Raw genomic sequence first — 15,092 nt, 5'->3', positions numbered from 1 at the left:
CTGCACGTTCTTTTTATCCTGCTACTTTTTCTTTTCTTATTCATGCTTCCCTTCCTCTGGTGAACTACCCAGAGAGCATTTTGTAAATTGGTGGCATGCGAATACCATAAATAGCAATGATGGAAGCACTTCATTGGATACTGCCCACCTCCATGGCAGAACTCTTGCCTCTACTCTCTCCATGAGCCACCTGCACCCTCCCCAAATCTGCTCCAGAGGAAACCCTGGAGCAAGGAGAAACCCAGAAGAGATTTAGATTGTGCACAGGGAGAGGAAGGTCCATTGTGCAGCCAACAGAGAATAAAGCATAGTAATCAAATAAATGCCCAACTCTAGTGTAAAAAACCTTCCATTTCTGTAAGGCATTTAGTTGGTGGTGATTTTAGTGAAGTTTATAGGGTTCTTTTCCTTGTTTTTTTTAAACAGCTGTTCTCATGGTTTTATCTTTTGTCTGTGGATGATCACTGGATCAGGGAAAGCAGTGTATGAAGGACAAGATTCATATTTCTGACACAGGAAAAAGGAACCGCTGCACATTTTCTTTATCTCTACAGTTGTGCTTCCAGAAAGGTAAAGGTAAAGGTACCCCTGCCCGTACGGGCCAGTCTTGACAGACTCTGGGGTTGTGCGCCCATCTCACTTAAGAGGCCAGGGGCCAGCGCTGTCCGGAGACACTTCCGGGTCACGTGGCCAGCGTGACATCGCTGCTCTGGCGAGCCATGCTGAATTAAAAACATGTGCTTCCATGCTGAATTAAAAACCAAAAGAACCCACATAGAAACAATCCTCTTTTTTAAAAAACGCTGAAATTTGTGTGTTTTCAGGGTAGTGATGATTTGGGACAGGACGGAGAAGGGAAATACCCTGCTAGTTTGCAAAAAAAAAACAAAAAAAAAAAAAACCCTGCCACAAAAACATGTCACATAGTGTGCAATGCTTAAGAATGTTAGCTTATTATATATGCAGAGAAACAGTGGGGAAAATCTATATTGTACTGTAAAACGATAGAGGATTAATCCCTCTAGGTAACAGAATCCCTCATAAATAGCAAATGGGGGAGATATCCATAGTATTATACTTTATCACACTTTCTGTCAAAATATCCCCCGCAGGGAGTCTTTCACATGATGATATCACCAGTAGAGTCTTACTCGAGGAAGATGATTTTTAACCAGACAGCAGAAAACCATCAATATATTTCTTAGTGAGATGAGTATGTAAGTAGACACCTTATAGTTATATCTAGTCGGTTATTCCTCTTTCTTATGGAGTGTAGCTACTTTATTTTTATGAGTCTATATACCACAGTACATACTACACCGTTTATTGTTAATAATACAAGACTGACTTATATTGACATAGCACTTCCTATTCTTTATAGATTTAAAGGACCGAAATCAGTTAGCCCATAATGTGCTGCTACCCCAAGGGCAATAAGTGGCAACTGTTTAAGCAAACAAGCTGCATAGAGCAGATGCTGGGAAGGGACTTCCTATGGAGTGCTATCCTATGGAGTTGGAAAAGCACTTGATGCCATAAACACCCCCCTTGGTGGGGGATGGGTGGGAAATTAGCATAAAATATCAAAAAAGTGCCACCATGCAAGCAGAGATAGATTAAAAAGCATTCACCTGCACCAAAATACTAGGGGTGGACTGCCCTCTGTTGCAATTCTGCTAGCCTATCCCCTCCTCAAATGCCTGATGAGTTTGCACAGGTAATTCTAATTCCTTAAGGATCTGATTGCAGTCTGCCTCTCGGAAAGATAAATACTGTGCAGTCTTTTGATGGTTGCTAAGGCAATTTAAGTCTCCGAAAAAATGTAGGCAATCCTATGCTGAATAATAGGTCTAAATGTTTGAGGTCATACATGGAGTTCTTATGTACCCTTGGCCTGCACCTCATCAGTTTGCATTAGTGTAGCTACGTGATCACTTATTCCAGCACAGATAAGGCCTTGTCCTTTTGCCCCGAAACATTTCAAACGAATACAACTTCATAGTGATTGCAGTTTCATTCATCTCCCATGTAACATATAAGAACTCAACCCAGCAAGACCAAATCACTGTATCTGAGCATTACTGAAAGTTCTAGATAAACTAGTTCCAGTGATTTAAATAAGAAAAAAAATCTCCCTCCTATTCCCCCCCCCCCCCCCATTCTGAAGCACAGAGCCCTTATTTGAAAATAGATGATGCAAGTAGCTGGCATGCCCCATTAAGCTCAGCCATGGGTCTTTCTGCCTTGGTAAATTTGGCTTTGTGGCTGATCCTGCAAGGCACTCACCTGGAAGGGAGAGGGTCTGCTTATTATCTCTTCTGATTCCTTGATGCTCCAAATCAGTGACCCCTAACCTGTCACTCTGCATTTGCCCTAGATGCTTTACACATGGCAGGGTCAAAGCCATTACAATTGATCTCAGCCAAGTCCCCACACTTAATCTTTTCATTGCACTGCAGTGGGTTAGGCATTTTCTTTATCAATAGCTGTATCATCTTCTTCTTTCTCAGGCTGACAAAGCTTTTGATGCAGGGGTTAAGGTGCCTGTTCCCTACTGGGGCCAAATCTGAAGGATCGATGAGCATAGAAGGCAAGGGGAAATGTGCAAGTGCCAACTTTTGCATTTATCTTAATCACTTGTTTATTCTGAGAATCTGAGCTCCCCAAATTCTGGAAACTCCCATCTTCATTTCAAAACAAAATTTAGCCTTTGTTTTGCAGCAGCCAAGTTGGAAGCCTGCTTAAATTTTGAGGCAGCTGGGTGGGGGTGGGGGTGGGGTTTAAGCAAAACGTAAGCTTCTTTTTTTTGCCACCACCATCCTCTTTACAGTGGCAGTCTTCCAGAAATTATGAAATAGTAGCCACCTTTCACCTCTCCCAAATGCCCTTGGGAATAATGCTACAATTTATTTTGGTGACGTGTGTATATGACAGAGAGAGTTCAGGCAGATCTTACCAGTGGCAGCAGCACACCACATGACACCACTGGCTGGTGAGCATCAGTCCCCCACCCTCCTAAATGCCTCTGGGAATGACACTTAATAGTAAGTAAAGGACCCCTGGACGGTTAAGTTCAAACAAAGGTAACTATGGGGTGTGGCGCTCATCTCACTTTTCAGTCTGAGGGAGCCAGCGTTTGTCCATAGACAGCTTTCCGGCCAGCATTACTAAACCGCTTCTGGTGCAACAGTATACTGCGACAAGTGCCAGAGTGCACGGAAATGCCGTTTACCTTCCTGCTGCAGCAGTACCTATTTATCTACTTGCACTGGCATCCTTTCGAACTGCTAGGTTGGCAGAAGCTGGGGCAGAGCAACTGGAGCTCACCCCGTTGCGGGGATTGAATGAATGAATGAATGAATGAGTTTATTACGGTCATAGACCAGAGAAACATGGAACAACAATAGTTTACAAAGGGAGCAATGGTGTCAATCTAAAAAAATAAAAAAAAAAAAAATAAAAAAAAAAAATTCGAACCGCTGACCTTCCTAACCGCAAGTCCAAGAGGCTCAGTGGTTTAGATCACAGTGCCACCCTGGCTGGCGAGCATCAGTCCCCCACCCTCCTAAATGCCTCTGGGAATGACACTTCATAAGAACAGAGGAAGAGTCTGTTGGATCAGAACAAAGCCCCATGTAGACCAGCATCCTGTGTTATCACAGTGGCGAACCAGAAGCTCACAACGAGAAAGCACTCTCCCAATATGATTCTCAGCAACTGGTACAGTGGTGCCTCGCAAGACGAAATTAATTCGTTCCGCGAGTTTTTTTGTCTTGCGATTTTTTCCTCTTGCAAAGCATGGACTTTGGAAAAGCTTCAAAAATCACCAAAGTCTTCAAAAACCTCAAAAAAGGCTACCACACCGCGTGCTATGAGTTGCTCCTCGAAGTGAATGCACGGTTTTAAGAAAAAGGAAACAAACTTGCAAGACAAAGGAAACAAACTTGCAAGACGTTTTCGTCTTGCGAAGCAAGCCCATAGGGAAATCCGTCTTGCGAAGCAACTCAAAAAACGAAAAACTCTTTCGTTTTGTGAGTTTTTCGTCTTTCGAGGCATTCGTCTTGCGAGGTACCACTGTATACAGAGGCTTGTAGCCACTTAGAAGTAACTTGATTGTCTGCTCAATCTGCTGTCCAGTTGGTAACTGCTGACAGCCAACTTCAAGAGTCTGCCCTCCTTTCTTGTAGTTATCTTTAAACTGGCTATCAAGAGGATGTCTTCAAATAGAGGGCTGTCCTCTGTAAAGCAAGACACATGACTACCCTAAAACCAGTGGCCTTTCCCTATATTGGATTATATATCTAATTTAACAGTTTAACCCTAATATCTGAAGTCCCATTGAACTTAATTACCCCTAAGCACAGTAAATATGTTAGGTTGCTTTTTTTGATCACCTGTTCTTTACAAAATCAACATGCCAGAGAAAGATAACTATGTGCTTTGTGCTAAGGGGAAAGGATGTTATTTCAGTGAGAAATGCTGTAAAGAACAAATCTGTCATTCGAGCCACAGTTTTAGAACCACTTGCATTTTTGTGTCACCTTTCACACCCTGGACGTTTCTGCTTATGTGTGTGTGAAGGCTGCACAGATTCTACACAGGTAAACAGTCTGGGGCTTGGGCTTGTGTATACTCCTGGGGCTGTATCCTGACATGCTGTTGAAATGATCTATGGTATGCCCTTGCTTATACATCCCCAAATCCCCTCACTCTGTCAAGTGCATGACTTTGAGGACTATCCATTCCAGTCCTATAATTCAGCGATTTTGTGCACCACAGTAGTGTTGTCGTACAAGAAAACAGGAAAAGCAGCAACATATCCTTTAGAAGATCTGTATCATTACAACACTTTCCATTTTAATACTTCTCCCTCTCTCTGTCCCTCACACATATAGTGCCCCAAAAGCAGAGCCATGAGTTGATTTTCTGTAAGCAAGCCATCAGTTGGGTCCAGACAACCACTCTGTGGCCAATGTACTGTCACCTGAATGGGAGGTTTCGATAATTACTAAGACATCAATCAAAACTGTGATCAATCAGATGGTACAAACTTACTCTGACAAGGCACTAGGGAAAGAGCTCACCATATCCTACAAATAGTGTTAATTATTTACATTCCTGGACTTTTTCAATTATCTCTCAAACAGCGAGGGATTGCATTCTGTTCTTCAGGGATATTGATTGCCCAGAGAAGAGAAGAAGAGCATTTAGCTCAGTGCACCATTTGTTTCTGCAAGGGTTTATTGACATAGGAACATTATAGGAGATTCAAGGCTTGATCAGACCCTCCGTCATCTTAGCTTAGTATCATGCCTCATATTAAGTCTTTTGTGCTGGTAAAATCACATGCCATGGACTCTATGTGCCAGCAAGACTTGGAATATTCTGCTAATATAAGGATCTCTTTCCTAATCCATTTTTTTATGTTTACTAATCTGGGGGGGGGGGGTAAATAAAACACAAAGATAATTCCACATTTAGACCTCCATGGAGCTTGAAGGTTTCAAGTGGTCAGACTGTACAACCTCAAGCCAAAGTACTACCTAACTGGTCCTTAACTACATCCTACATCATAAAGCCCCAGAGCATTCTCACCTAGATAAGTCTATCTGCCTGTGTTAAGAGAGCCAAAACCTGTCTCAGAGTGCAGAGATATCACACAAGACAGGTAGCACATGTAGAAGATGGGAAAAGGAGATCCAAAAGTATGGACGTTCCAAGCTGTGATGTTACAGAGCATTCCTGGGCATACACTTTTCTATTCAGTTTGATGGATCAATATAGACCTTTGTTGGACAGAAGTGCAATGCAATATGATCAGTAATGTAATGAAATGATCAATAACCACATCTCCCTGAACCAGATCTGTACAGTTTTGGAAACAATGTATGAATGCTTCCCCAATGGTTCAGGATCAAAGTTGACTTGGGTTATACCCATTCAGGTTTAGAGCACCATATTTGTTTGGTTTCAAAGAGCTCACAACTCACAATGGAAGCTATGGTAACAAAGGTTCCTTTCACAAAGGGACACTTATGAGTCCCCCTTTATTCACACTAGCACGCTTGCGTAATTTTACACCAGAATGCATAATTTATGAATGCTCAAAAGTTAACATTTCATACTTTCAGAAATGCCACCACAATCATTCTCTAGTGTAAAGAGGTCATGCCCCGAGAAGGATTGTCTTTATGCTGTTTCGCTTGAGGCAAAAATAGTAATCAGTAATTGATAATGCACATTTTAAAGAATGTATCTATTCAGAGGAGCATGAAAATACATTCCTGCCAGATCATTGGAATTACATAGTCACATATCCAGGTATCAGCATTCTAAGCAAAAATAGTTGTTTCTCCTGTTACACCCACATAACCATATCCACAACTTTTTTTTAATCCCTTCCTACCTGGAAGAGGCAGGAGGAAAGAGATTCTTGCCATCATTATGACACATTGGTTAGTTTTGTGGTTTCAATTTTTGATTTTAGTATCATTTCTACTTGTTTTAATTATGATATTTTTGTAACCTATCCTAGGACCATTCAATGAAGGGCAGGTGATAAGGAAGATTAATTAATTAAATAGATTGCTCAATCAATCAAGCTCTAACTGCGCAATCCTCTTCATGCTTGCTATGTTCAATAGGGCTTGCTTCCTAGTGTGTTTAGGACTGTAGCTTGTAGGTCATTTCCTAGCCATCTAAACCCTATGAAAACTATCAGTGTGTTGATATTAATATAAGGACCTGCAGGGTTAATCACAATGAATGCAATTCACACCAAAGAGCTCAATGTGCTCCTCTTGACAAGATGAAAAAGTGCCACTGAATCTGTTTCTTAAAACTACTCATTCTATCCTTAGAGAAGCACAGCTACTGGCCCTATGTGAAAATAGCGACAAATTTATCATTGGGTGTAGAACAGAGGTCAGGGAAGGAGCAGGCAACTAACTAACCTGACCATAACTCAGCTCTGTAGTCCATCTACAGTTTCAGATGTCCCCGTTGGAGACAGGCAATATAGTATATATTTAAATTAATTCATTACAGATTTTTTTTATTAAAAAAATATAACTCCAGTCCACCTTACATTGCCTGCTATCTTTGTTCCCAGGAGTGACTATAATAGACTTGGGTTTTGTTATATAATTAAATGCTAATACATGTAGCCTTTGCTTAGCACCATTTCTGTATTTGCTTCTGTTAATTAGGATGTGAACCTAAGAATCTCCCAATAGCATTTTAAACATGCTTCCAGGCTTCTTCTTTTTAAACATTGGTTTGGATAGCAAAATCTCAGGTCCCCTAGCATCTTCTACTGGAGCCACCTTCTTTAATATGCAAGAAGATTCTCCAATATGTACACTTCTCACACATACCCCTGTTTCTTAGATGTGTGTCTATATTGCTCACTCCACAAGAGCTCCATTCCACCCTTTGGACCAAGTACTGGCACAGATGGATTTTTGACATGGCATTACACTAACAAAAAAATCAATCAATTAATTAAAATAAAACCCATTATCCACATGCAAACCACCCCCCAAATATTGGGAATGTATTGCTTGTAATAGAACAGAAACACCACTGCTACTACTGCTATTTATCACCAGTAATCTTCAGGGAAAGGGCTATAGCATGCATAAAGTCTCAGGTTCAATCCCTGGCATCTCCAAGTTGGGGACAGGGAGAACCCTTTCTGAACTCCTGTAGAGTTGTTGCTAGACTGTGTATACCAGCCTTTGCCTACCTGGTACTCTCCAGATGTGTTGGACTACAACTCACATCAGGACTGGCTGGGGCTAATGGGTGCTGTGGTCCAAAACATATGGAAAGCAGATGTATACAACACTGAGCCAGATAATCTGACTCAGCATAATGTAACTTCCTGAGTTCCCATACAGTGCTTCATCATGCCCCGGGCAGCATTCAAGTGGTAGAGCTAGTCATGCTTATATATGAGGTTTATAGACCACTTTTGAGGTCATGTTCCCACCAAAGCAGTTTACAACAACAATCTGAACAACTTAAAACCACACTACGAGGTTGAAACAATCCACAGCACTTCAAAGAAACTGCCGCACCTACTGAAAATAAAAATATTAAAGACAAATGGCAGAGGAGGGGGAAAAAATCAACCAAAAGCCTGAGCAAAAATATATAATTTTAAATGGTGGCAAAGCCTCATAGGGATTGTGACAGGTCTTATCGGGAAGGGAAGAGAAGGGAAGGGAGTTTCATAGCTTGTAACAAGAATGGTTTGTTTTGGGTTGCTGCATATTGAATTCAGGGCAAATGCAGCAGCATCAAGAGAATGATAGATTAAATGTCTGGGCACAGGTACTTATAGGAGAATGTGTTTCATCAGACACAGGTCCTGAGCCATATAGAGCTTGGCATGTTAGCAGAAGTACCTTGAACTTGGCCTGGTAGCATATAGATAGCCAGTAAAACACTTTCAGAACTGGGGAACATGTACCTAGTAGCCTGTTGTTGTTGTTGTTGTTGGCACCCACCAATCTTGAGAGACAACTGAGTGCACCTCTGGGGGTGAAGTCAAACCACTGCATTAGCAGCACTGAAGTGACCTCTCTAGGGTGCAAGCCTAGCCAGTGTATGTGGAGGTCCTGGGCTGCCCAGAGAACAAGACCCCACTCAGCCTCAGTGATATGGTCCAAAGGAAAGGAAAGCAATATGGCATCAGCTTGGTTGCAGGAGTTGCTGGAAGGAGGCATACAACCATCCAATTGTCTCTGCATTTTCTACTGCCTGTAGCTTCCAGACCAACCTCAAAGGAAGTACTCATAGAGCACACTGAAATAGTTCAGTCTTGAGGGTCATATTTCACCAGCCTCCAGGAGCACACCATCTTCTGGATTCCCCAGCTAAGGAAGTAGGTCAGCTGCCCAGTCCAAACCTCATTAGGAAGTAGTCCTAGATGTCTCCGCACAGAGTCATTACTCCAAACACCCACACATAAATAATGTATTACATAAAGCAATTCTGCAATCTAATGTGGAATTAGGCATATGTAAGTCCACCGATTCAGCACCTAATTCTGTATACAATCAGGCCCTGATAACTGTGACACTGAACTGAGCATCTCCCAAAAGAAATGATAAATTACCTGTTAAGTTTCATAAAGTACCTATTTTTTAAAAAATTGCATTCCCTTAATGTTTCTCCAAAACATTTAGGATACCCAGTTTAGAAAAGTTAAACTGTCTGTTTTACTCTCTTTGCCATGCTGAAGTGTACACATATATAATTTAATATAATATGCCAAGCATGGACTCTCGTTCACATTTCTTACCAGAAACGTATGGATTGCTTCTCATTTTGAACACCTGGGAGCTAATTAAATTCCACACATGAACCTTGGCTTCTCACTACTAGACCAGATGATTGGCCCATTAGGATTGGTATATTTTTAGGCAGATTGTAAATGAAAATAAATAATAATTGGCATCCCATCTTTGATACTTCGAAGAAAATGAATAAATCACTATGCAAACTGCACAATTCACATAGAATATGAATAATCAGTGAATGAGCTTCACCGTGTCACCAAGGGAGGGTCTTCTCCTGCTCAGTGCAATCAGCACTGAATTACATTGTATAGCACGGAGTCCCTTGTCTATCCTCCTCATCTTAATCTATTTATTTTGGACAGTCCTCAACAGAATCCTTGGAGGCTGGATGTATTACAATGAAGAAATCAAAACGTAGGCTTGCTGCTCTCCAAAGCACTAAATTATTTTTCCACCTAGATTAAAGCAATAGAGAATAGGGTTTGAATGGCCATGTTTGTCACTTAACACAAACTGGCATCAAAACTACCCAAATGACATTTTCCAGCCAAGAGCAGCTCAATAATACCTCATCCCACTCCTAAGGATTATGGACCGGTCCTATGAGCAACCTCAACAGCATTTTGGTGACAGTATCAGGTGCAAGCAATGAGCTCAAAGCTTCGGGATAAGTAATTTTGGGTTGCGCACTGTGGCGACCTGGAAGTAATGAAGTGTGTTACTTCTGGGTTTCGCTGCTTGCGCATGCGCAGATGGTCAAAATGACATCACACGCATGTGCGGAAGCGGCGAATCGCGGCACACGCAGATGCAGGTTGCATTCGCATCTCGAGGTACCACTGTATCACCCTCTCATAAAATATCAGGGTGAGATCTATCTATCTATCGATCTAGCCATCCACATGCAGGAACCATTGCTGAACCACTGCTCTGTAATAATAAAGGATAGAATAATGCCACGGTGCAGGAAATGGACAGCTCGATATGGATTGAGCAGCTGGAAACTGCCACAAAGATGGCCATTCACACTGCAGCAGCTGAAACCCAATCAAGTTAAAAATCCAAGAGCTATTATATTATTCCTAGAATACATCATATTGCACATAAGCCGGGAGGTACATGTGACATGCCAGCAAACTTTCCATAATTATATGGATCTTTTCTAAAAGGATCTTGCTAACAAGAGCACTGTAGCAAGTGACGATAATAATAGTGGGACAAAGCTTTATACCCACAGCCATGCACAAGGCATACCTGGATATGCTAAGCCATTCCATAACTGTCAGTGTGCCCTACATCTGATCCTCATATACACATGTGTCTTACCCCTTCATAAGACATAAGTTATTGTACAGGGATCATTTACTTGCAGGACCAATCTTGGGAAGAACAAACGAACTTCTGAAGCAGCTCTGATTACCTACTACTTTACATCTCTTTCTTCCCCCTTACCACTTCAACAAATGGAAAAATAAAAAATAAAACAGACTGAAGAGAATGAAAACAAAATGTGGACAGAAAGTGGGAAATTATAAACAGACATTTATGCCTCACCAGCATTTCGTCTGAGGAAATTTGCTTAGCTTTTAATTCTGAGCAAGCAACATTCAGAATATTTTCCACAAAATGCAGCAAGAGTACAATTTGGGGTAGATCACTATAGTACTATGTAAATAAGCAATGACCCATACACTAAAACAGAAGGATCTGTAAACTCTGTGCAACTGCTGTAGCTTTCTGAGTTTATTTATAGACTGATGAGTTAAGGATGCCTTGGGCTACAGCTGCACCTTCATGACACATCCTCCCACTACACATATGGTCAATTTTCAGTATTATGAGCAATAAGAGAACCCCAGTAATTATTGCATTGGCTAAACTGCAGCAGCTTCCTAGTCAACTAAAAAGGAGCAACAATTACAGCACATATATTGTACATGTAAGGGAGATAGTTATGTGATTCTGTTTACAAAGAGAGAAAATAAGTCACCAGAAGCACAGCTGTGCTGGCAGTCTATGTCTGTGTTCAAAATAGGAAAGAATAGTTGTGCAGATGTGGGTGATGGGGCAGCCAGGGTAGGACCATCAATTTAAAAGGAAAATAATCAAGCACAATACAAAAGCCGTTAAGTCGGGGAAGGCAAAACCATCCATCCTGGTTAAATTAACATGCTACCCGTTCCTAAAATAACTCATTGCTTATTTTTTAAAAATAATTTACACAGTTTAAAATTAGATGGAATGTTTGTGGATTGTAATTCTCCTCACTGCTGAGCCTTAACAAAAGCCAGAAGAAAAGAGAGAACTTGTCTGAAAAAAAGTACACTCTGGTTGAATATCCATCTGCCTCAGGCTGCAGCACAGCTGGGGGACAGCTGGGAAGGCAAAACCACAACATCTACATATCCCCCAGTCACATGAGAATGGCAAGACATGAAGCAGAGTTCTGTGGTTGTCAACTTGGGCACTGAACCCTGGAACTTATTGCCACAGATGCAACCAAGTCAAATAAATTTCAGCAAGGGACTGCTGATCCACTTTGGGGGAGGGATTTGCTTTGCATGCAGAATATTCCAGCATCTTTTGGTAGGTTTGGGAACATTTCCTGACTGAAACACTAGAGAACCACTTCCAGTTAAGGCAGACAATATGGAGGTATATGGACCAATGGTCTGATTCAGTACACAGTGTCTTCTTTTGTTCCTGTTCACTTGATTGAGGATTATCTTGAACCATAATAGACCATGCCATCAAATTTTGGACAAAAATGCTTCATGCGTGAGATCAATTAATCAATTCCTTCTACTATTACTTTTCCTTTATGAATTTCCAGAGAGGTAACCATGTTAGTCTCTTGCAGCAAAAACAGCAAAGAGTCTTGTTGCAGCTTTAAGACTAGGAACTATGAAACAAGCTTTCATAGACCTTTGGACTACTGATGGCTGTTTCTTCTGATTGGGTTCCTGCCCCGCTTACAAATGTTATTACAATCATTTCCTCAATCCTAAGTCAATTAACACCAATCTGCTACTCTTAAAGGTGTGCTCATTTAACATACTGTACTCTAATTACGCAGGTGGCGCTGTGGGTTAAAGCCTCAGCGCCTAGGGCTTGCCGATCGAAAGGTCGGCGGTTCGAATCCCTGCGGCGGGGTGCGCTCCCGCTGCTCGGTCCCAGCGCCTGCCAACCTAGCAGTTCGAAAGCACCTCTGGGTGCAAGTAGATAAATAGGGACCGCTTACCAGCGGGAAGGTAAACGGCGTTTCCGTGTGCGGCTCTGGCTCTGGCTCTGGCCAGAGCAGCGATGTCACGCTGGCCACATGACCCGGAAGTGTCTCCGGACAGCGCTGGCCCCTGGCCTCTTAAGTGAGATGGGCGCACAACCCCAGAGTCTGTCAAGACTGGCCCGTACGGGCAGGGGTACCTTTACCTTTACCTTTACTCTAATTAAACCACTGCAGTGTAGTGCTTATCTTGAACGAAGACCTGGGAGACCAGGGTTCAAATCCCCACTCAATGATGATGCTCACTGGGTGACCTTGGGCCAGTCACTGTCTCTCATCCTAACATACCGGTACCTCACACAGTTGTTGTAAGGAAGAAATGGAGGGGAGAACCATATGTTTCACTTTGAAAGGTGGGACTGGGATATAAATGTAATTATTACTGTAATTATCACTGGCTGTAATTTTTTTTACTCATTGCCATTAATCTCCCACCATACTGTACATTTTTCTCCTTTATATAGATGCAAAACAAAAAAACAAAAAAACAACAACACCTCAGTTCATCTAGCTGATGAAAAGGGCTTGTGTCCATAAAAGCAAATGCTTTTGAATGTTTGATCTCATCAAACATGTGCTATACAACTGTTGTTGGAAAGAGAACTGATAGTTGTGAAAGATAGCTAAATGAAAATGGGAAATATTGTGAGGAAAAGCTACTGGATAAGCCACCTGCTTAGGTCCTTCAAGATGGAGTAAGGAGTTCAAAACGGAATCTGGAAGACTTGGGCCAATATTCTTAGTGATCCACACTTTAACAGATCCTCATGCAGACAACCAGCTATTATTCTCATTTTAACAATGCTAGTCAGAGGGGGAGAGGCAGTAACTTGCCTAAAGAAAGGTGGAACTTCAACCCAAATCTTCCTGGTCTATGCTGAACTATCCGTCACACCATATTAGTAGTTCAGAGAATATGGCAAAATTTTAGGCGGAATGAAGCAAGTTATACCATATCTTTCTTCAAAAGCATTGTGCTGTCACTGTCATAGATTGTCCTCTAAGCCTATCTATGCTACAAACTTATATTGGCTTTATATCACTTCTGCTGCCATAGCTTTCCCCAAATACCCAATGGTGAGGTGTTGAGAATTTTATGCTAAGAGGTTTCTAGCCCCTTCCGCATAACGCAGAACAGTCCCCATGATTCTCTAGAAAGAGGGAACAACCACGAAGCCAATTTAAGTCTGTAGTGTCTGACTTGAAGAGGGATGCATTCAGATGCATTCAGTCACTTAGAGTCAACACGCCAGGGACTACGCTTCATGGTGTTCCCTGTCCACCCACACAATTGATAATGGGAACCAGGGAACCAATTCAGGAGTAAATACAGCTGGACCCATTGTTAGAACTCTTGAATCTATGTAGTGGAATAATTATGTAGAAAGATGATTCCGATAACATTTTTTAAAAATATTATTACAACTGTGCAAATGCAAGGATGGAAATAGATTCCAGAATGCAACCAGTTTGTTTCTGTCTTCAGACATTTGTACCTCTGGGGCACCAGTAGTTATAGATTTCTGTCAAGGTCAATTTACTCAGGCATCACCTTGCCTCAACTCACATGCTCCTTAGAAATAGCAAAAAAGGACTGCAGTGCCCAAAGGTTGGGCAAGGACAGATCAGAGTGCAGGCTGTCCAGAGGAGGAGGAGCGTGTGACTTACACAGGGTAATTCATTTGGAAAGTTTACAAGCAGCACCAGACAAGAAGGCTCCAGTGACAACAGACACAAATCTCTCAGCTGAGATGGAATGGAGCCTCAGCATTCTCTTGAAATGGCAGCTGCTTAGTTACCAAATCTGTGATTTCATATCAAGAGTTCGGATGCAGTCACATTTCTGTCAAATGTTCGTCTCTGCTAACTCACAGGCATCCATGGATGGGTTCCAAAAATGGCTTGAATGCAGCAGTCTGATTTACAGTGGTTTATTTAGATGGTGGTAATTAATTCCAGTGGGATACATTTGCTGCTATTTGCATTGCACCAGCAATCATAATCACCCAGTCGGACTTTACCATGAAGCCACATTTCTGCTGAGGTGGCAACCACGTGGCCCATGAGGAATCTGGATTCCACAATTATTAAAGGTACATGAACCCTCTCCTGTATTGCACCCTGTCATGCTGTCTGCATACATATTATGAAACTCTCTCTGTGGGTTTAATAGCAGTTCATAGAGTTTATTAGTAAGGACAGGGTTTGAAATGTAACTGTTGTCAAAGTGGTTGGGAACAGTGACCATGGTGCTATCCAGTACTATATATATGTAAATGGACAATCGTAAAGAAAATTGAACACAGTCACATTTGATTTCAAAAGAGCAAATTTCCCCAAAATGAGGGCAATGGTAAAATGATGGGTCAATTCTCTCCAAAAAATAAATAAATGCTTGGGAGTTGTTTAAACCCACCATATTAGAAGCTCAGGTGGAATGTATACAGGAGATCAGGAAAGGTACCACCAGGGCAAAGAGGGCTCATGGAGAGTAAGGGTAT

The 15,092-nt window shown here is 41.7% G+C and overlaps 1 protein-coding gene across 3 annotated transcripts in view; it reads right to left on the bottom strand.

The window, feature by feature from the left end:
* The window catches only part of PLXNA2 (plexin A2), a 629,839-nt gene that overhangs the window by 289,911 nt on the left and 324,836 nt on the right, over positions 1 to 15,092 (bottom strand). The window lies entirely within an intron of this gene.

Source organism: Podarcis cretensis (genome assembly GCF_951804945.1).
Source record: "Podarcis cretensis genome assembly, chromosome: 6".
Classification (NCBI taxonomy): Eukaryota; Metazoa; Chordata; class Lepidosauria; order Squamata; family Lacertidae; genus Podarcis; species Podarcis cretensis.
The sequence above is the reverse complement of the archived record's forward strand: the minus strand, read 5'-3'. Positions and strand labels throughout refer to the sequence as shown.